The following is a 22,598-nucleotide window of genomic DNA, read 5'->3' on the forward strand; positions in this document are numbered from 1 at the left end:
TTCAAATAACTCTGATTTTAAAGGAATTACTGAAAATGTTTAAAGTTATTTTGTTGAGATGTGTGTTTAAAAGTTAAGGGAATTTTATTTTATTTTATTGTTAAAAGCTTATATGGAATATGGAAAATATACGGAAATTAATTAAAATGTATACTAAACTCTGAAATATGAAAAATAAAAGTAACATTTTTCAACTCTACACAGTGTGAAACATAACGATAATTATTTACTTATGGCTTTTAAGGAACCCGCAGGTTCATTGCCGCATTCATATAAACCCGCCATCGGTCCCTATCCTGTGCAAAATGAATTCAGTCTCTAACATCAAATCCACAACATAAAGATAATGCAAAATATAATTATTAGCTTTATTAAGGAATATGTATTTACATAGAAATCCTTTCCTTGCTCATGGGGTACGAATATTGCTTCTCATTTTTCTTCTTCTGGTGCTACGTCTTCACATATTGGGCATTCTGCATCCGTTAAAATTACAAATTATTGCGAATAACTCTTCTTTCGTTTTCATCGATTTCATTTTCCTCTTGATGTACGAAGGCCTCTTTTGTGTTTCATTTGCCATTTCTTCTGGGTGGTGTCCCTAGTTGATCTCATTCAGTTCCTTTCGTATTTCGATATTTCTTTTCTTTGCCAAGTCTTGTGTACCCAGCTACAGATATGCCTATAGGTAAATTGTTTTGAGTGACTTATATTCTAAAAGTCATTACTCAGAGGCATATTCCCAGGGATTTGTACAAATTCAATATAGGTATATTTATAAGGAATGACTGTAAATTTTGAAATAGAGGCGTTCTCTGAAACAAGAACTTAACTGCAAAATCTTGAATTTGAGGTACAGAGCATCCAACATTCAATATGTACTGGAAACGAAAAACAAAGTAAACTGCGTTAAGTTGTTATTCCAGAGCCCCTCAATTTCTTATATAGGCTTAGCCTTCTCTCTGTTATAATTCTTTCTCTTATTGAATATATCACAGATATTTTAAAATTTATGGAAACTGCTGTTTATGTCATGTTTAAAAGTTTCTTTCACAACACAGGTACATGACGGGGAAATATAGGACTTTAATGTGAATTGTCAATAGGTTCGTTCCAACAACAGTCAGGAACCGTCCGTAACCATCGTGAGCATGCGCAGTACAGAAAAAGCGTTCCAACACAATCCGAACCAGTTCTGAACCGCAAACATGTACTGCAGTCGGGCGTTCCAACAAGCTTTTGACACGGGTTCGGAAAGGTCAAAAATAGTCCGTGGATTGAGGCATGTACGGAAGAGTACGAGAGACGCGTATGCGCATAAGCTCATCAACGTCTCCTGGATACTGAAGAAAGACATGATCGACTGTTCACATCAATGTGGTTAAAGATGAAAAGTGACAGTACAGACGAATAATAAAACTAGAGATTTAATTTAAATTTTCGCCAAAAAGAAAGGGAATGGAAATTATTTGGGTATTGAAATAGTTAATTACAATTTCAACATGCAGCTTTGATTAAAAGTATAATAAATAACGTACATACATTAATAATTTAAAAAAAAGAACTATTTTTAGATGAGAGTCCCCCAGTACACGACATTGAATTAGCGGAATTCTTGCCTTCCATATTTTTTGTCATCTTTTTATAGAAAATGATCGAAATTCTATTTTCTGCAATTAGAATTAGCTGCAAAACGATGATAATAAGCATCTCGTTCTTAGCAAAGATGATCACAGTTATAGCATTTCTGGATTTAGTACATAACGATCCGCGAAAGCGTTCCAACAGCGACCAGTCCAGTTTCAATCCCATAGCAGATGATCAACTAGCGCATGCGCACAAGATGGTACAGGAACCGTACATGAACTGATCCATGAACCGCTTGTTGGAACGAACCTAATAAGAATACTACGTATAACATGCATATAGTAGGAGAGTATATAATTTTTTTTATTTTTTTTTTCGTGTTTATTGCTCTTATAATTTAACTATTTTATACAGTATCTGTGAATAGAATAATGACGTTGGATCGACATACGTATAATAGAGGTATAGCGATAGCGTGGAACATGAAGCGTCCCTAAGCAATTTAAGGGGTTAGGTATAGCTTACAGCAGTAAAATTTTGGAAATATTCAACATTTTTTCCTCCATTACTGTATCTTGTACAATAATGAAAATTAGTATGTGTAAAACATTGTCCTTCTGCTATAGGAAAAAAATATTTTTATAATTTGAAAAAATTATTTACATTTTTTTTTTTTTTTCAAAATTTAGTTCACTGTGCAGCGATGAAGCGTTTCCCACGTAACTCAAAAACTATCCAACATACTGTAATGAAACTTTTTGTGTGTATTTATGCATGTCATATCTACAATATGATGCAAGATCACTTCTATACCTTTGATAGATTGTCTGATAAAAATAAATTCATTTAAAAATGATCAAATATCAGTATTTTCTTCTAACACAAAATAAAAAAAAATATATTATTTATTAAGGAATGTGGTTGAAAGAGCATGATATTGTAAACATGAGTTTCAGCAATAAAATAAAAGGAGCGAACATAAAAATTAACAAGTTTATGATTTATGAGGGAAACGCTTCATCACTGCACAGTAAACTGCTAACGTTTTTAATTTAAAAATATATGTATAAATAATTTTTTAAATCGTAAAAAAATTTGTTTCATATACAGTAAACGCTCGATAACTCGGACCCCGATATCTCGGACTTCGGACAACTCAGACCAAATTTTTCGAAAATAAAATTTTGATTATGAACGTGACACACATTCTGATAGGAGTGTACGTGAGGTAATTGTTCGCAAGCAACATCAAACGTTTTCACAAAAGAAGATTGACAACTTTTTCAAACGTTCTGCTGGGAAAAACAACAACAAAGTGGCAGATAAATCACTATCGTGCTCCTATAATAGTCCAATCGAATTACAATAGACTCTGATTAATGCATTTTGTCCACTATCTGTGTTATTGGTGTTTCCGTTTTACCTGGCATGTATTGATAATCTTGTTGCATTAAAGTTCAGTATAATATTGCTTTGAAGATTCTCAGTAATAAAGATGTAATAAAGATGGATAGACGACATAAACTTTGAAGACGGAACAGGCCAATAGGCCTAATCCCTGTGGTTGATGATGATGATGATAATATTGCTACTGTATAGATAACATATGGTGTTAGTGTTCATTCCTAACGTATTTTATTTCTCTTCAGTAAGATGGACTTTTCGTAACTCGGACAGAATTCCGCCCCCTTTAATACGAGTTATCGAGCGTTGACTGTACCAATTTTCATTATTGTACGATACAATAAGATACAATAATGGAGGAAAAAATGTTAAGTATTTCCAAAAATTTTACTGCTGTAAGCTGTACCTAACCCCTTAACCTAAATAGGTTTTTGTGTATTTGTGATGTAGTTGGTAGCGTGACAAGTTTGCTGCCCGGCTAAGCAGGACCCATCATCCACCACCCCACGAATTTCTAGTCATCAAATTCGTAAACCGTATATCTGGTTGTAGTGATTTTCCGTATCTCACGGATCTAAATGAATCTTTCAGGAGGAGGAAAAAACCTTGGGGGCTTCGGTGCCAGCGACGTGCCATCTTTGAACAAATCGCGAAGAACTCTCACCATGACAGAGATCGATTCAGTGTCACGTAAACACAAGCAGTACTCTATTTTCTAAGAAAGAAATTATAATAATGAAAGGGGAAATGTGGAGAGTATTAACAAAATGACGAGGGGGAAAAGGAAGAATCTCTTGAAAGCTTTAACAAACTTGACTTTGTTGACCACAAATACAACCCTGCCTTCCCAGAGATCTGAACTCGGGTCCACAGTCGTTATAAGCCAGCGATCTGCCGACTGAGCTACCAATCTGGTTATAGCTTGAGTACCTACAACTTAATGTGCCCCGTATGTCACCGCGCATGATTACATCAAAGTGAAATCAGACGTAGCGGAAAAGGCCAATGACTGTTACTAACGTTTTGTCATGAATGAATTGCAAGTGTGATTTAAAGTCATCTGTTTACACCACGATCCAGTCTTCGTGAAAGATTCTTAACCAATACTCACACTGACTAAAGACTTGTAACTTTCGTGCCAACAACTCTCAATAAATACGCATGAAATATAGTTTTTTTAAGTAAATATTTTCTACAAACACATTTTTAATTCTAATAATTCTAATACAGTTTATACCAATTAATTAAAAAAAAATCCTTCCGACAATTCATTCATTCATTCATACATTTCTTCATTCATTCATTCATTCATTTAGTGTTCTGCCCAAGGGCAGGTCTTTCACTGCAAACCCAGCTTTCTCCAGTCTCTCCTATTTCCTGTCTTCCTCTTCTTTTTATTTCCAAAACAGCGTACAACTCATGCATTTTGTCAAAACACTCGCGATGCGCAGTAGGGTAACAACGTTTCTGTGGAGCGGGTAGGAGTAGAAGGGAAGGTCGGGCGTGTGTCTACCGACTTCAAAGCAAAAGACTAACCTATTCCCCTATAATTCGTAAGTAGACTCATCCGATCTTGTGCGCAGCTCTGTAGGAAGAGGGGGGGGAGTGTCTGGACATAATGCAAGAGCTGTATGTCTTTGAGGTCTCTGCTGGTTCTAACATGTTAGGGTTTCAGGCTACAAAACCATACAAGTTCGATTTTCGTCACGGAAGTGGAGATTTATTTCGATTTCATAAAAACTACAGTGTCTACACCTACCCCTGTACTTCACTTATGTTACCTTAGCTATTTATATGGTCATAAATGGAGCAAATTGCCTAGTCTTTGAAGACGGATAATAATGTTGACGATGACGATATTATCCATGCCTAAAAATATTTAAGTAATTAATGTTACACAAGATCGTTTCATGTGATCTGCTAATAGGCACTAAAGTCTCTCGATAAACATTTTCCAAACGCGATGCGTTACAGACATTATCCTCTTAACGTAAAGAAAATGTAATGTTTTTCAATTTATTTCTCTATATCCATTAGGAAACTATCAATTACTAATTCCGAACATTGCCACACACTAACAATTTTTGACTGGAAGTGTTGTGAATTATCTAATAGGCCTATTTATTTTAGCTTCTTAGCATACAATAAGGACGCAGAATAATGAATTAATACTGGTGTATCTAGTCCATGCTCCAAGAACTCAATACACAAGCAGAACGGCAGGCCTATCCATGAATATGACCAAAACAAAACTGATGACTAGAGAGGAGAATGTCATGCAAATGCATGTTTTTATAGCAACATAGGACATAGCTGGAACTTAGTAATTATGCATTTCATTACTTTCCGATTTCAAATATGTGTACTTTTTCCGTGCATATTTGCATGTTTTGACTTTTTTGGGGATAAAAAACGTGCATAATGCATATTTAAGAAATGTTTAGCTTAATCGTGCATATAATATACATTATATTCAGTTTAAATGCATGTTTTAATGGTTTTGAGTGGAAAACTCAGTTCCTCGATTTTTATATCCCTTATTTTAGCTTCAAGAATCAGGATTGAAGAAGGAAAAGAAACTGAATAACAGAAAAAGGTACATTCAAGTTTGCATCCATAACTTTTTGAGATGTAGAAACATCATTCTCTGGCTACAGAAAAATATTGACTGACAAGCGCAGGAACCTCACAGAAACCAACTTAAAAATGTTGTTAGTTGTTGACTGTGCCAAAAAAAAAAAAAAAATGAAGTCAAATAAGAAATTTGGAAGAAAAATGAAAGTGTATATTTTAATGTATTTTTTGCTTGATTGTACATGTTTCATAATTTGATAGTGCAAGAATGCATGCATATTTAGTGGTTTTATAGTGCATGAAATTCTCGTCTCTACTGATCACTAATGGACCCCAAACCCCAATCACAGTAGACCGAACGATTGTACCATATGTACATGTACCTAGGGCAGAAAGTATCCTTCGAAGACAGCATGGAGAGAGAAATACAACGGAGAATTGCACTGATATGCCGTGCATTTTGGTCCCTTAAATTCGTGCTTCTAGATAACACTAAAACTAGACACCCTAGAAACCTGCACTTACCCAGTATTGCTGAATGGAAATCAGACATGGTCTCCAACATCTAAACAGACGAAAGCGATACAAATATGCCAACGGAAGATGATACGCAAAATTCTAGGCTTATCCTTAAGAGACAGAATCACCAACGAAGAACTGCTTCAAAGGGCATCAATTACAGATATCGCACATCTAGCTTTTAAAAGTTAGTGGAGCTGGGCAGGCCAGATCGGAAGAATGGAGGACGGCCGATGGACCAAGTCTACCATGTGGGATCCCAGAGCAGGCAAGCGGCTTCGAGGCTGACTTAGGAAAAGATGGGCAGACATCTTCAAAGAACACGCAGGTCGACAATGGTCCACGACAGCAAGAAGTAGAGGAGAGTGGAAAATTCTATGGAGCAGTCTGAACAGTGTCCACGATAAAGTGTCCACATTAAAGCGGAGTAGCTCTCCGTCCGCGTTAAGTATGTAAAGCCTTGGTTTTTTTTAACCGATGCATGCAAGGTGCGAGGCCCGCAACACACAAATCCGGACTACACGAGAGATAGTGAGTGGTTTCTGTGTCTGCAAGGTGCGCAGAACTCGCACCTCGCAGCCATAGAACCACTCACTATCTCTCGTGTAGTCCGGATTTGTGCGAGGCGGGCCTCGCGCCTCACACGTTGCATGCGTCGGATCAAAAAAACCAAGGCTTCAAGAGCTAAAACCTTTACAGGAGGCCAGCGACATGAAGAGGCTTATCTTAATTATCTTAGTATTTCATAAGTGAATGCATAATACTCAGTGAATTCTTGGAAGTGATATTGATTTTTACTCAAATCTGTGTGATGTATCTTGCCTAACTGTAAAAAGAGATAGAAAGGAGATATGTCTTACTTCGTCTGTGTTGTTAAGGTGATGGGGGAGTGGAGCGATGCCGTCCATCCATCCAGTGGCGGAAGGAACTAGTTAATACATTCTGTAGCACAAAATAAAGTAACAAAATATCTCTCTTCGTACTGTATAGTTCCATCACTGAGCTTGTCTTTCAAGAAACTGAGTTCCGGTAGCCTGTACAATAACAAGGATTTGAAAGGAATCCACCCTCATTTGAAGGGACTTGGTTTTATTGCTACTGAGACAAGATAAACCTTACCAGGTATACATAACTTAGCTTAAAAAGTTCTTACACATGGATGTTAACATAAAATTAAAAAAAAAAATCTTAGAGTTCTATTTCTGTTTAAAAAACCACAATCATCTACTGCGCTTGAAGCAAGTTTATCTAGGTTTTCTTCGTATATTCAGTTTTTTCTTACTTTGGATGGCACAGTCGGTAAGTGTGCTTAAATACCACAGGTTCATGTCAATAGATTTACTGGCATGTAAAAGAACATCTGCGGGACAAAATTTCGGCACACCGGCGACGCTGATATAACCTCGGCAGTTGCGAGCGTCGTTAAATAAACCATAATTCAATTCAATTCTGTCCTTTCAACTTCGTCTAGTCAAGTTCTGAAGTGCAGTACACCTCACAATTTCAAATGGATAATAATTTTACAAAAGTTGATTTTACATTATTTAAAGGTTTGGGGTGAAGCTATTGACGGTGTACAATCCTATCAAAGCAAGCTTGCAGGGGGATATGAAACTCGCAAATATTTACTGAAGTCACTCCTCAACGATTAACGCTATTATAGCCTATAGAAACAACAATTTGCGTCAGCATCATTATCTTCAGTATCATCTTCGTCATCTAAATTTAAGAACTGATCCCTTTACTACTTACATTTCATTCTTACTATTCCGGACATTTTGAATCAACATTAAACATAACAGACCTTGTGATCAGGACGGAGCAATGTCTCTGTCTTAGGCCCGGCTTTATAAATACAGTTAATCTAAAGGTTATTTTAAACCTAAGTTAAACCTAACCGTGAGTTTAACTCAACATGCCGTATTATAGAGTCTCGTTTAAGTTAAACCGTAGTGAAATAGATTGGTATTCATACTCCTAGGAAAGAAAAGAAGACGATCACAACTGTTTAATTATATTGTTGATTTAAAATAGCCGACGCTCGTGGAGAATATTCATTAAGGAACATCTTTGTTCTTCGATATCAGAGAGAGTATCATAAAAAATCTAAAAAGGATCAATACCGCGTACTCCAGTATGCTTGTCAGACTTATCCTCAAATAGTTTCTCAACGCTGGCTACGAACGTTATACTCCCAAACACAATGCAACCAAACTAAACCTTGCATGACCATCCGCGACGTAACTCCATACAGAATCAACTGAGTAATGAAGTAAAAATATTAGTGTGCGTATTTTATGTGTCTAGAATATTTATGAAACATAATTCAGTCAAACAATAAAATTATTATAATTATGAGTCTAGTAAAATTAGGTAATATTATTAGTATTTATAAATCAAACGCTATAGTAAATCTTACCAGAGACTGTCTGCCACACACACTATTATGCGCAATAGGTTTATGGTAGATTTATGGACATCTTCGAAATCTATGTTTTCAGTATGCCTACTACCAGAGGAAAAATAGCGCAGCATAACTAATAACTGATGCAAAGATTCGACAGAATATTTTGAAAAATAAAAAATAAATCATTTATCTTTTGAAATAATTTTTTAATTCAAACTCTGGAAGACATGTTTACACTTTCTTATTTTTCTGTCGCATGTTGTATCCGAGTTTCAATTTTTCGAAACAAAGTTAGGACTATAAGCCTAATTCTAAAGGTTATGACTTTCTGTTTCGAAAGCCTCAATCTGTTTTAAAATTTATGTTCATTTATGTATATTTCAATGTGGTGCACTCTACTTCGAAAAATTCTTGGCTGCCATGGTTGTTCAGTAATATTGAGCACTCACTTATCGTCACTCATAAGTTCTTGGAAAATATCTGCAATATTCATATGAATTGTGGAAACCGCCATCTTGCACTGTTGTGCCTTGAAGTGCAGTTTAAATGGCAGAGAACTGCCGATTAAGTTAAGCTTAAGTTTAACTAGTAGTTAGGGTTTATAATATGAAGCAGAACGGAAAACTTCAGTTTAAACTGAAGGTAAGGTTTAAACGGCGTTTATAATACCGGCTCTTAAGGTAACCTTAGAACATGTACCGAAGACACGAAACTAGTTTATCTGGATAAAAATTAATATTCACTTCCCTATTGAAGTTCGATGCCGTGTCCGTTTGTACGAACACTAGGCCTGTAACTTGGATCATAACGGAGGACTAAGATGTATCTACTTGCGGCTTTATTTTGTACATAATTACTAAAATATTCTTCAATAAATGAATGAATAAATGAATGAATGAATAAATAAATAAATAAATATAATCCATACTATATTCGGTATTAGTTATAAGACAAATAAATAAACAAAATACATCAAAACGGATTTCAATTAATATAATCATTTTATGCCTTTGGCCTACAAATACGTTAGTACATTTATTTCTGTTAATGAAGTTCATATTTCATGCTCGAAATTTCCAGATCAAAAGTATCGAATGTATTTGTATTAATTGTAGACCTTGTTGAGTGAAAGAGAAGACCTCAAGGCCTTAACCTGCCAGGTAAAATAAAATAGAGTATTATTATTATTATCATTATTATTATTATTATTATTATTATTATTATTATTATTAATGTAAAGAAATTTCGCCAGTTGAATTAGAAGAAAAGTATCTTAACTTCTTCGTAATTGCAATAAAACTGAAATAAAAAGGAAAAAGAATTAAAGTTCACTAACTTGAAATGATGGTTACTTACTTACAAATGGCTTTTAAGAAACCGGGAGGTTCATTGCCGCCCTCACATAAACCCGTCATCGGTCCCTATTCTAACCAAGATTAAATCAGTCTCTATCATCATATCCCACCTCCCTCAAATCCATTTTATGTTATCCTCTCATCTACGTTTCGGCCTCTGCAAAGGTATTTTTCCCTGCGGCCTCCCAACTAACACTCTATATGCATTTCTGGATTCGCCAATACGTGCTACATGCCCTGCCCATCTCAAACGTCTGGATTTAATATTCCTAGTTATGTCAGGTGAAGAATACAATTGCATGCAGTTCTACGTTTTGTAACTATCTCCATTCTCATGTAACTCCATTCCACAAATATTTTCCTAAGCACCTTATTCTCGAACATCCTTAGGCTCTGTTCCTCTCTCAAAGTGAGAATCCATGTTTCACAACCATATAGAACAACCGGTAATAGTATAACTGTTTTATAAATTCTAACTTTCAGGTTTTTTGAGAACAGACTGGATGACAAAAGGATGACAGGTATTTCCCATATTATTCTGCGTTTAATTTCTTCCAGAGTGTCATTTATATTTGTTATTGTTGCTCCAAGGTATTTTAACTTTTCCACCTTTTCAAAGGATAAATTTCCAATTTTTATATTTCCATTTCGTACTATGTTCTGGTCACGAAACATAATCATATACTTTGTATTTTCGGGATTTCCTTCCAAACCTATCTCTTTACTTGCTTCAAGTAAAATTTCCGTGGTTTCTATAATAGTTTGTGGGTTTTGTCCTAACATATTCACGTCATCCGCATAGACAAGCAGCTGATGTAACCCGTTCAATTCCAAACCCTCTCTGTTATCCTGGTTTTTCCTAATGGAATATTCTAGAGCGAAGTTAAAAAGTAAAGGTGATAGTGCATCTCCTTGCTTGAGCCCGCAGTGAATTGGAAAATCTTGAGATAGAAAGTGGCCTATACTTTAAAGTGATGGTTACTATATAAAAGAACATGGATAGAAAGGCGCGGAAAAATATCGACGGAGAGAGAGCTAAAGGTTTTTTCTTTTCTTTCGACATTATGTTAGAATAGTATTTGCCCCTTTGAAAATGTAATGCTTGGAATAGATGCTAACGATAAACGGAGAACCTGATACAGTGTGACTAATCGTGTAACAAACATATCGATGAGATAATGAGGAAGTCATACAGAAATATACCATCTTGAAGACGTGGTGATTCAGTGTAGTCTATGATGTATGTACCTCTCCACATGGAATTACCAAAGTATAAAGTTCGCAGCGATAATATAAATGAAAGGAAAACTAAAATAGTTTTATGTACAATTTCATTCATCTTCTTACTACTGTTTTCGATTTTGTTATTAACGCACAAAATTATAGGACAGTGCCACATAAATCACGCTATCTTTCTGCACATAACCACTTTGTGTAAGTTAAATGACAACCAGGTTTAATGTGAGCTAGTTTCGCGATAAGCTTCTTTAAGCATCTGCCGTCATATAAATGTTCTGTGTTATTCATACAACATTTATTTCACTATTTGTAGCTTAAAAAAGGAAATTCACCCAAATTTTGGTGTTCAGAGCTTTTGTATCATTAGGAATGAATTAGAAATTTCATTTTTAAGATTGTTGTTTAGTCAACTGTCCGAACCTCACAAGTAATACGAACAAAACACCACTTATGAGGCAACTAAGCCAGGAATGTAATATGTAGCTGTTATTTTATCAGTCATTATTGGATCTATTGGAGCATTAAATCAAATTTATATTCGCCGTATATAGTAAGTTAAATGATTTGACATCTAGGCCCTTCATTTCAGAAGCTACTCATGACTGAAGAGAAAAATGTTTTCATTGCACAGGATAGGGATCGATGGCGGGCTTATGTGAGGGCGGCAATGAACCTTCGGGTTCCTTAAAAGCCATTTGTAAGTAAGCACGTAAGTAATATATAGCCTCTCATTTTACTCTTCAATATTCTTCAAACCTCTAACCCTAGCTACCTAGCTTCTCGTTTTCAACATTTGTCCTCATATCACGAAATAGATACTCGCTCACAACACCATATCACACTCTCCATTCCTAAACACAGAACATCCTTCTACTCTTCATCTTTCACCGTCTCTGCAGGTCATCTCTGGAACTCTCTACCACAACATGTCAGAGACTGTCGGACATTGTCTAGTTTCAAAAAATAAATTAAAATTACACTTTTTGAATTAGATTCCTTTCAGTTATAAGCCCTTTTCTCTGCCATAGTTTTGTAAAAATATAGGCTATATATTTCTTTTTACTTCCTTTCCCATTTTCGTTCTCTTTATCAGCCGATGAATTTATTATCATAGCCTTTTTATCGTGAATTTTATTTAATTTTCGTATTTCTTTCTTTTTTATTATTATTTTATTATATTCCATTTTGATATATTCTTCCTTAAGTTTTTCCATATTAACCATTTGTACTAAATGAGTTGCTTTCACTATATTCCAATGTATTTTACTTTCCTTTTTTTCTATTAAGGTATAATTTTCATGTTGTTTAGTGTCGATTTTATTATGCTATTATTATTATTATTATTATTATTATTATTATTTTTGTAATATGTTAGTATTCTGTTCTTTAACTTTTTGTTAAATTTTAACTCCTTGTATACTTTGTGACCTGGTAGAGTATAAGAGAAGGTCTTAAGGCCTTAACTTTACCAGTATAAATAAAGAATTATTATTATTATTATATTATTATTATTATTATTATTATTATTATTATTATTCTAGCCTACATACATACAAACAATTACGATTCGTTTAAAATGTTTAAATGTTATGTTTTATTTAACAACGCTCGCAACTGCCGAGGTTATATCAGCGTCGCCGATGTGCCGGAATTTTGTCCCGCAGTTCTTTTACATGCCAGTAAATCTACGAGCCTGTCGCATTTAAGCACACTTAAATGCCATCGACCTGGCCGGGATCGAACCCGCAACCTCGGGCATAGAAGGCCAGCGCTATACCAACTGCGCCAACCAGGCCGACATTTACGATTCGTAAACTCACAATAAATAACTTCAGTTATAACAATAAGATACATTTCATTTTAGAAGGTAATTACAGTTCCTACTGTTTTGAAGCGTGGATGAAAACTAAAACGCACATTTTTTAAATATTATCAAAATTATTATATAAAATTGATGATTAATAAGGATAACTACAAAAACCATTGAAAGCGTAGCGCAATCGAAAGTAAAGAACTCATCATACGCCAGTTCCTTCAAACAATTCAATAATATATTCGCATATCACTCAGTAAATTCTAAATCCGGATTGATCAGGAGGACAAATTTTGAATTATAAACAGATACTGATGAATAAATTTATTCATAATGAACATAAAATATTCTGTCACTCATGAGAACAAGGAGTCTCGAAATAACCAATGAACATAGCTGATACAGCCTTCAATGATCTTAATTTGGAAACGAATAAGAAAACAGCAGTATGAAGTCCATATTTGTATATTTAAATGTTGATGGTAGTTATTATTATCACTACCATCATTTCAGGAATTACCCGGCTACATCTCCTTTCAAATTGAATGACATTTTACGAAAGCTTTGCTAAATTTCTTACGTTATATGTCGGGAAAGAAGTATTTCTGTTATTTAGATCTGTGATATTTTATATATATTGAAATGTTCAATATTTTCAGTAGACCTCTAGCAATAAACCTTAGTTTGATAATATTAAATATGTGATGTGGATAATATTTACTTGCTACTCTTATTACAATTATTTCTAATTCATGTCCTGAATTGATGAATGTGGCGGCAGATACAGACATGCCAAGTGAAGATATAGTGCTCTAATTTTTTAATAAACATTATTGGTACCCATTTCTAAAATAGGGTGCTCGGAACGAAACTGGTTTATTATTATTATTATTATTATTATTATTATTATTATTATTGTTACTTTTTATGGTTATACAGTACATATTTTATTAATTACAAGTATCTGGCAACATATAGGTAGACACACGGGTTATCTTTATCAAGTAATTTTCGTTATTAACCGTAGTGAATTAAATTATCGGATAGACTACATTTCTGGACTTTCATTTCCGGTATAAGAGTTCACCTAAATCTTTCAGCCATCCAAAAGTATGAGTAGTTAGCTGTTTAACATTTTAATTTCCAGATATTGAAGACCATTTTATTTTCAAAAGATCTGTAATTTCATGTGCATGTTGACTTTGAAATATTATTGCCTGCTACTGCAATGCCACTGATCTATCATCATTATTATAATCATTTTCGTCTTCTTCTATCACAGTTTGTGTTCTTTGGCCCAATTTTTCTTTGTTGAGGGTTATGAACCGAACATTATACTTTCAATAACAGCGATAATTTTCTACCAGTATAGCGCAAGTTTATCCCTGAGATAACATAGGACAAACACAAGACTAAGTACAAAAATTCAGTTTATAGAAGGAAGGCACATTTCTATCTCTGTGTACAGAACCGAATCTGATTACATTATCATTTAATCCGTACAAGGAAAGAATTAATAATGTTACTTTTTTCATCTTGAAATACGTCTTTCAGGTGGATTTACCAGCATTCACCGGCAATAGATTAAGGTTATGATATCTCGAATTCCATTCGAGTGCGGAAAATTTTAGAAAATGTCGGACTGTTTAGCAGGTACAAATAACAATTGCTATTTCTAATTTTGTTTGTAGGGTGTGTTGTAATTCTAAATTCTCCAATTTTTTAGTGTATCTCCATTTCTTTCTTCTACGTTTATCTCTCTTTTTTTTTAAAGATAGCCTGCTTACTCTTTTTTTAGATTTTGCCGAAGGTTCTGTATGTTTTCCATAGTAATCTAACATTTTATATATACATATAGGGCTATATTTAAGCTCTAGTATTATGTTTGGTTTAGACGTATTTTTATAACTATCTCGCCAGTAATAATTGTTCGATTATATATATATATATATATATATATATATATATATATATATATATTTTCAATACGGCCTTAACAGTATAGTCATAATAGGATGCATTTTTCTTTCAAAAGTTTGTATTCTTGAGTATTGTGGCTATTAATCTTCTCGGTGACTTGGTTACTCTGTTCATATCCGTCACAAGTTGTGTCTGATATTCTGCTATTCTTTGCATCGCCAACAAGATTTATTTGGAATGTTCTTATTTTACCTTATGGTCTTCTTGGAACTATCTGATCTTTTTTCGGTAGTTATGAAGAACTTTATTAAACCTTATTTCGTTCCTCATTATACGGCTTTAACTAAAAGTACTGTGATGCAGAAAGAAAAAAAAAACTGATTTCGGAACAGTCACTAAAGTACACTGTGTCCCATAGATTCACTACCACAAAGAAATATAAATATCTTGTCATTCAGTGAATTAGAAATATGTTGCTCATCTTGTCTTATGTAGAAACTCTCCAAGTTTGGTAACAATGAAAATTGTGACTCTATACTTGTTTTTTTGAAAGATGGGACATGACAGTTAAGCGGCCGAGCTTGGAACTATAGTGCCATGTTGCCAATATGGACTACCACGCTGCCAGCTGATGGAATCTAGCAATTGTCGTTAAGATGGCTGACGTTAAAACATTAATTGACAATTGACGCGAAGGTAAGAAAACAATACAAAAATCGACAGAGAATCAAACACGAAACGTACCAATGCTAACATTGTGTGCACAATAAATGTCGCCAAGAGAGCATTAAGCACTCGCTACGTGGGAACTGTAAGTTTGGCAACTCAACCGTTGTTACCATAGCAACAGGCCTACCACGCTATGTGACATTCAGTTGTTTTTCCGATCGCAACGCTTCTGTCATGTCCCATCTTTCAAAAATCAAGTATAGTGTGCATGCGCGGGGTACGACAACACATAGAGTTAAAATGGCGGAATTCACGGTACAGCAGAAAGTGAAATGTTGTTTTTGGTTAGCCGAATTGAAGTTCTAATTGCAGTGCAAAGACGATTTAGGCAAAAAATGATGCAAATGCTCCAGAGGGTCATAACATTGCGAAATAGTATAATCAGCTTTTGGAAACAGTCTCTGTATTGAGGAAGAAGGGAAGCGGCAAAAAAGCAATGTCCGCAGCTAAAGTTGAAGATGTTAGGCAAGCATTTCAGCGCAGCCCAAGGAAATCAATTCGACTTGTCAGTTCAGAGCTGGGTATTCCGAAGTTAACTGTTCACATTGTCCATAAAAGATTGCGACTTAGAGCATACAAAATCCAAATTGTGAAAAGCTGCAGCGAAATGATAAATGTAATGCTGCGGAACACATGGAGGGAGATGGAATACCGTCTTGATATTGTTCGGGCCACCAGAGGAGCACATGTGGAGATCTATTGAAACTTAGTGAGTTTTTTCTGATATAAAATCTAAGTTCGGTTATTCTGTCACTATTAGTTTAGGATATATTCAGGTTTCTTTGTGGTAGTGATTCTACGGGACACACATTGTAACATTTGGACTCCGAAAAAATGGTTTTGGACATGTCATCTTTCTTCTACTCTTTCATTCTGATTTTCGACTCAGTACATGCTTCTCTGTGTCCCGCACCGTGGCGTCGTGGTCTAAGGCATCTTGCCTAGGACTCGCGTTACGGAATGCGCGCTGGTTCGAGTCCTCATGGGGGAAGAAATTTTCTCATGAAATTTCGGCCAGTGTATGGGGCAGGTGCCCACCCAGCATCGTGATGCACTTGGGGAGCTACGATAGGTAGCGAAATCCGGTTGCGAATGCCAGCTATAACGGCTGGGGGGGGATCATCGTGCTAACCACACGATACCTCCATTCTGGTTGGATGATCGTCCACCTCTGCTTCGGCATGTGGGCGTGAGACCAGCAGCCGGCTGGTCGGTCTAGGCCCTTCAAGGGCTGTAGCGCCACGGATTATTATTATTATTATTATTATTATTATTATTATTACATGCTTCTCTTTAACGCCTCCAGAAAAAAAATACATATAATAAATCAACACAGAAAAACGTTTGACGTTCGGGGTTGAACACAACCTTCTACCTCATCTATTGGCACTGGGCTAGTCACTGAATACCGGAGAGGGGTGGATAATAGAACAGTAATTAAGAACAATATTTCGACAATGGTTGCAAGAAGATATGTGCACTTGTGGAAATTTATAGGTAATATTTGAATACATAAAGCAACATACAGTATTATGTTTTAGCATAAATTTTATTTGTATGAATCTCATTTCGCACATTTCAGTATTTCAGTACCGTGTCTGACATGAAAGGTATATAGCCTATCATACCGCTAGGAATCTTTTGATTTTGTATTTACTCGAACTGAGCTGAACTGAATTTGTTGTAGGCCTAACTATATTAAAATGATGGATATTACTTGTGGAACCTAAGATGTTGATAAAGCGTCGTAAAATAACCTACTAAAATAAAAAAATAAATTACTTGTGGATATATGCAAATAATATATTTATCAAAATAGTGGGTTCGCACAAATCGACACGAAGTTACATAGGCCTATAATAATAATTTGATTACTTTTGTTAAAATGCCTAATGGAATAGTTGGCCTTTGTTCGTATAACCTAGCAAATTTTTTTCTGCAATTTTGTCAATTCCCTTATTAGTTTCTATGGGAATATTATACTTTTGAGATGAATTACAATTAATAATAATAATAATGATAATAATAATAATATTAATATTTTTACTAATTTTTCTCGAATTATTGGTGATAATACACATTGACTACTTCATAGTAGTCGTGGCGGGACTCATTTAATGAATATGTGATGTAATAATATATTATAATTTTTTTTTTCTTTTTTCCTCGCTGTTATTTATACTCGCTTTAACACATTTGGTCATATCGCGAGTTATCTTTGGGTGAAATCCGAAGGCCTGTGTACTATTGTTGAAACTGGTTCTATTGTTGTGAACTAGATGGGGGCTGTATATATGTTACTGATTTGTTATGAATATGATTTCGGTAATGAATGACACCGGTGATTTTCAGGGATGTTGTGGCCCGAATTTCCTGGCATTTGCATAACGGTTGAGGAAAAACCTTGAAAAACCTCAACCAGGAAATTCAACCCGACCGGGAATCGAACCCGGGCCCTCTGCGTAAGAGACCAGCATGCTGACCCCTACACCACAGAGGTGGTCAAATATATCATTATTATTATTATTATTATTGTTATTATTATTACTATTGTTGTTTTGTTTTAGATCACCATTGCTTTTTAAAATATTTATTGATATACGTCTTAGGAACTGATCCAGGAAGTAGGCCTATAACACAATGGGAATTCCAATGAACTAACGATATTTTTTTCATCGACTACTTACCTTTTGTGGATGACAAAGTCATAATTTCTCAGGACATTGAAGTTGCATCGTATATGATAAGGAAATCAGTAGAAAAGTATAAAAATTGGTGGCTGAATACAAATATCTAATAATAATAATAATAATAATAATAATAATAATAATAATGATAATACCACTAATGATAATAACGCTAATAATAACAATAATAATAATAGTAATAATAATAATAATAATAATAATAATATTAATGGTTGAAGACGGAAGAAGGAAGATGAATAAAAGCTAGAAATTGAAAAAGAAGAAATTAAACTGGGTAATAAATTTAAGTATTTGAGGTCAATTTAGAAGTTGATAGGAAGTTGTCTGGAGTGGGAACATTTAAAATAAAACGAAAATCCTTATTTATAAATCAATGGTACAAAGTGATATGTTATACAGTGAAGAATCTTTTCGACATTAAACAGAATACACCAAAAGCAAACAAATTATTAGTTTCTGAAATGCGCTTTTGGCGGAAAGCAGCGAGATCAAAAAGAGAGAAAAATTATGGAGGTTGAGAAGAACATTATTAAAGTAATTGAAGAAAGAGGATTCAAGTGGTTTAAATACGTGAACAGGATTATACATGGGGGAATACCGAAGATGGTGCTGGAATGGAGGCGGAGAGAAGCAGGAAAAGAGGGAAACCAAGAGAAAAATGGATGGATGACATCAGAAGAAGAAGCCTATGACTAAAGGAAATCTTACTCAAGGAGATGCTGAAGATGCAAAATTTCTTTCGGTGTACTGTAGAAAAATCCTAATTAAATTTATTATTATTATTATTATTATTATTATTATTATTATTATTATTATTTAAGCGAAAGTTATTAAAAAGCAATGATGCATAATATTAATAACTACGGTAATGATTATATGCAAGTGCATGAAAATGAACATAAATTCACTTTACTGTTTTCCAATATAGTGTTATTCAGTTGTAAGGTTATTGAAATTATTCGGTTCTAGCTGTAAATGGTTGTGCATGTTTGTTCATTGCTCCCTCACTCACATATTCCCACGCCACGTGGTCTGTTTATCCCTTCCACTCGTATAATAAAATATCTAATCACCACTTACAGCTTTCATAACCCACTCGTTTTCTTTGTAAACACTCATGTTTCCAAGAACGCACACATATCTAATTTTTCAGCCACAGCAACAATTTTAACCGTAACATTTTCAAACGTGCAATTAAAACTTCTCGAGGTCGCGAGTCGAGCATGATGAACATACGTGTATACAATGGGAAACAGGGAATTCTGCTGGAACTTACCCGATAATATAGCATGATAAAAACGCTTTTACGTAACTGAAAGGTGTTTTTATTTCCACGAACAATGAATGCAGTGTGCGAGATACTTCCGAAGCAAGAGCATGTGATGGCTGTGGACGTAGTCCAATCGCTTCGCCGAATATCGGCAGCCGGTTTTCCGAGATCCTTTCATCTTTCGTGGGAAATAAAAACTGCCTAGCTAATTGCAAACAAATTGCCACGTTCTCTCAAAACAAGAACCTCCAGAACGTTGTTGAGTCTCCCGTGATGTGTTAAATGCATTGTCTTCTTTTTAATTACCGAGATTCCTCTGATATTTCATTTCTTTAAAATAATACTTTGCTTTATATGAAATGTAAAACACCAAACTTAAATAATCCAGAATATAAATTTGTTCTAAAGTTTTCATTGTTGAAATATAACCGATGATAAACATAAGCGACGGGCGTGCATAGCTTTCATACCGTTTGGAAACGATGGTAGTTATTTCCATTCTCGTCTCGAGCATGGACATTTGTCCGCGACGACATGTCTAGGCGGGCGCTCTATGTCACGGGAACTCCTGCTTTTGTCCTTTTAATATGATGTTGATAAATGGAAGGAAAATTGTTATAGGCCTTTAGTAAAACCCAACTATATTATGGAAAAACTTTTAATAGGGCACGGATTTACAATCTTTTAAAGTATGCGATTATTTAAAATCATACTACTACTTTCTCATCATTTTCCGTTGGTCTTAAATTATAATATTGTCCATTTATTTATCTTACGCTGAGTTTTATTTAAATAAATTATTTTTCTACGAACGAAAACTTATTCTTCTGTCAAGGAATCATAACTGTAATGATCAAATAACATTATTAATTAAAAACGGGACATGTAGCTGGTTTGAATGTTTTCTTTCAATTACAAATCTTTTGTCTTTATTGTACCAAATATATTTCTACCTTTATGGCCACCTAAAAGTCAAATTATTGTTTGTATTTTGAGACTTAAAAGCGTACAATCACTATTTTGTAACCTCAAAGATAAGAAGATATTTTAAATTTAACCCGTATTTACGACGCATATTTCATGGAATTATTAACTTACAGCTTAATTACTAAAAAAAATCATAAATTTACATTTGATGTGAAAGTTTAAATTTATGAATTCACTTCATTTGTCATGCTATAGAATTCACAAATCAGTTAAATATCTTGCGTCTCTGTCCCACTGATAATAGCATTTGTTAGTAATATAATCATCATGCTACATTTTTCACTTCCAGCTTTATAATTCCTCTTGTAAGAATGCAACTGTACAATTGAAGACAATATTTACGGGAATAACGTGCAATTTAGAGAAACATAAAGACATATAATCTGCCCGGTCATTTTTGAATCAGTCAATTATAATATTCCTGCTTGACACACTAAGATAGTATGATCAATCGCATTTAATAAGAATGCCGTCACAGTGTACTGATCAAATATTTATCTTGTTTGTGTCTTGATCGTGTTTGGATTGAAGCCAGTTTCCTTTCTTGCTTCTTTTTCTTACTGAAGTTGTGTAGTACAGTATTAACTGGTAGTACTCGCGGTGTTTAACAGTAACTAAATAAACGATTACAGCGGTACATAGAAAGGCGTACCTGCATTGAAAATTATTTTAAAGTAGGCCTAACACGTGGTAAGTAGTTGCAAAATTTCAACAGAAGATTGTATCGTTAACATTGATTGTATGAACAAAACGTTACTTCCATTCTTATCTGCTTTACCTCCAGATACTCCAGATAGTTTTAGGTGTTCAATCAGAACTAAATAAACAATGTAAGACTACTGCGACAAGGAATAAACGTATTCGATGTCTTCTAAAACGACGAAAACAACACATGACTGAAAGTATTTTCAAACATTTCCAGAAATTGAGTTTCATATATTCACATTTCAAATTGATTTTATATGATTATTTATGTTTAAAATGTGCAATAAACTGAGTAATTTAACTTGTTATTGTTGTAATTGTAGGACACAAACTCTATAAAATCGACTATTATAGAATTGAAACATATAGTCGAAGTGAGCTGAATGCCGGTAAAGACGTGAAACCATCTAATATCCTACCTTGAAGCTTTGATCAAGTGGGTCCCACGAGAGTAACGCCTCCGTAGCCGTGTTGGATGCTGCAAGACGCGCCGTGCCGCGTCAATGATGAATGCACACTATATAATCCCTCTTGACGCTTGGTCGAAAAGTATCCATCTTCTGCATCACACTAAATATAACACCGTATTCTCTGCAGTTAGTTAAACACTAATTAATAATCACTTAAATATATATTCTTATTTAACACCTGTCAACTCTTGATGGTGTCGCTTACTTTCAGGCATAGATGCACTGGCAGGATGTCCACAGCAATTAAATTCACAATTAAATAATTATTGTTAAACTTATACGAAGTCCTAACGTCGGGTACGTTCGATTAAAGGGATCTTGTACGATGAAAATCAAATTTTGTCCTGCAGGAATGCCGCGCGGCTTGCCGTTGGCTTTGAGTCTATCCTGTACCCTGTCTCCGGCGCTCGTTCTTGAAGACCTCGCCCCTTTCTATTGGCCGTCGTTCACCACACCGCCTCGCGTGCGCGCTGTCCTGCTAAAGAAAAGATATCGGTCGGGAGAGAACGGTCTCCACCACGGGAATGAGCTAAGAAAATCTCCTCTCGGTCGCAGCAGTGCCAGGTAGAGGGGGCACCTCCAGAGATTGGCGGGGTGACGGTACCAGAAGAGGGGGGAGGACAAGAAGAAGCTAGCGACTTTACCTGAGTCCAATGCAGCAAGTGGATGAGGACTTGTGCTATATTAAGAATATGCGAGAAGACGATAAGATGCGCGGCGGGGGTGTCGGAAAGAGGAGGAAGAGATGGAGGAGGAGAAACTGTGGAGGAAGAAGGACAGTGTTGTATGTATACGCTTCAGAAAATGATTGCACAAGTATTCTCTCTCTTTCTTAAGTTGGCAGGCAGTCAGATAGAAGGAGCCGCATGTTCAGCACTTGCTGGCGTGATTGAGTGGATGGAACAAGATCT

General features: G+C 35.0%; 1 protein-coding gene across 1 annotated transcript in view; it reads right to left on the reverse strand.

Annotated features, from left to right (window-relative positions):
* LOC138701416 (knirps-related protein-like) overlaps positions 1-22,196 on the reverse strand; it is a 107,751-nt gene extending 85,555 nt beyond the window's left edge. The window contains exon 1 of the mRNA XM_069828281.1: positions 21,637-22,196. The gene's annotated coding sequence lies outside the window, so the exon portion shown is untranslated. The remainder of the gene's footprint in view (positions 1-21,636) is intronic.
* Between the last annotated feature and the right edge of the window lie 402 nt (positions 22,197-22,598).

This window comes from Periplaneta americana, chromosome 6 (assembly GCF_040183065.1).
Source record: "Periplaneta americana isolate PAMFEO1 chromosome 6, P.americana_PAMFEO1_priV1, whole genome shotgun sequence".
NCBI classification, from domain to species: Eukaryota; Metazoa; Arthropoda; class Insecta; order Blattodea; family Blattidae; genus Periplaneta; species Periplaneta americana.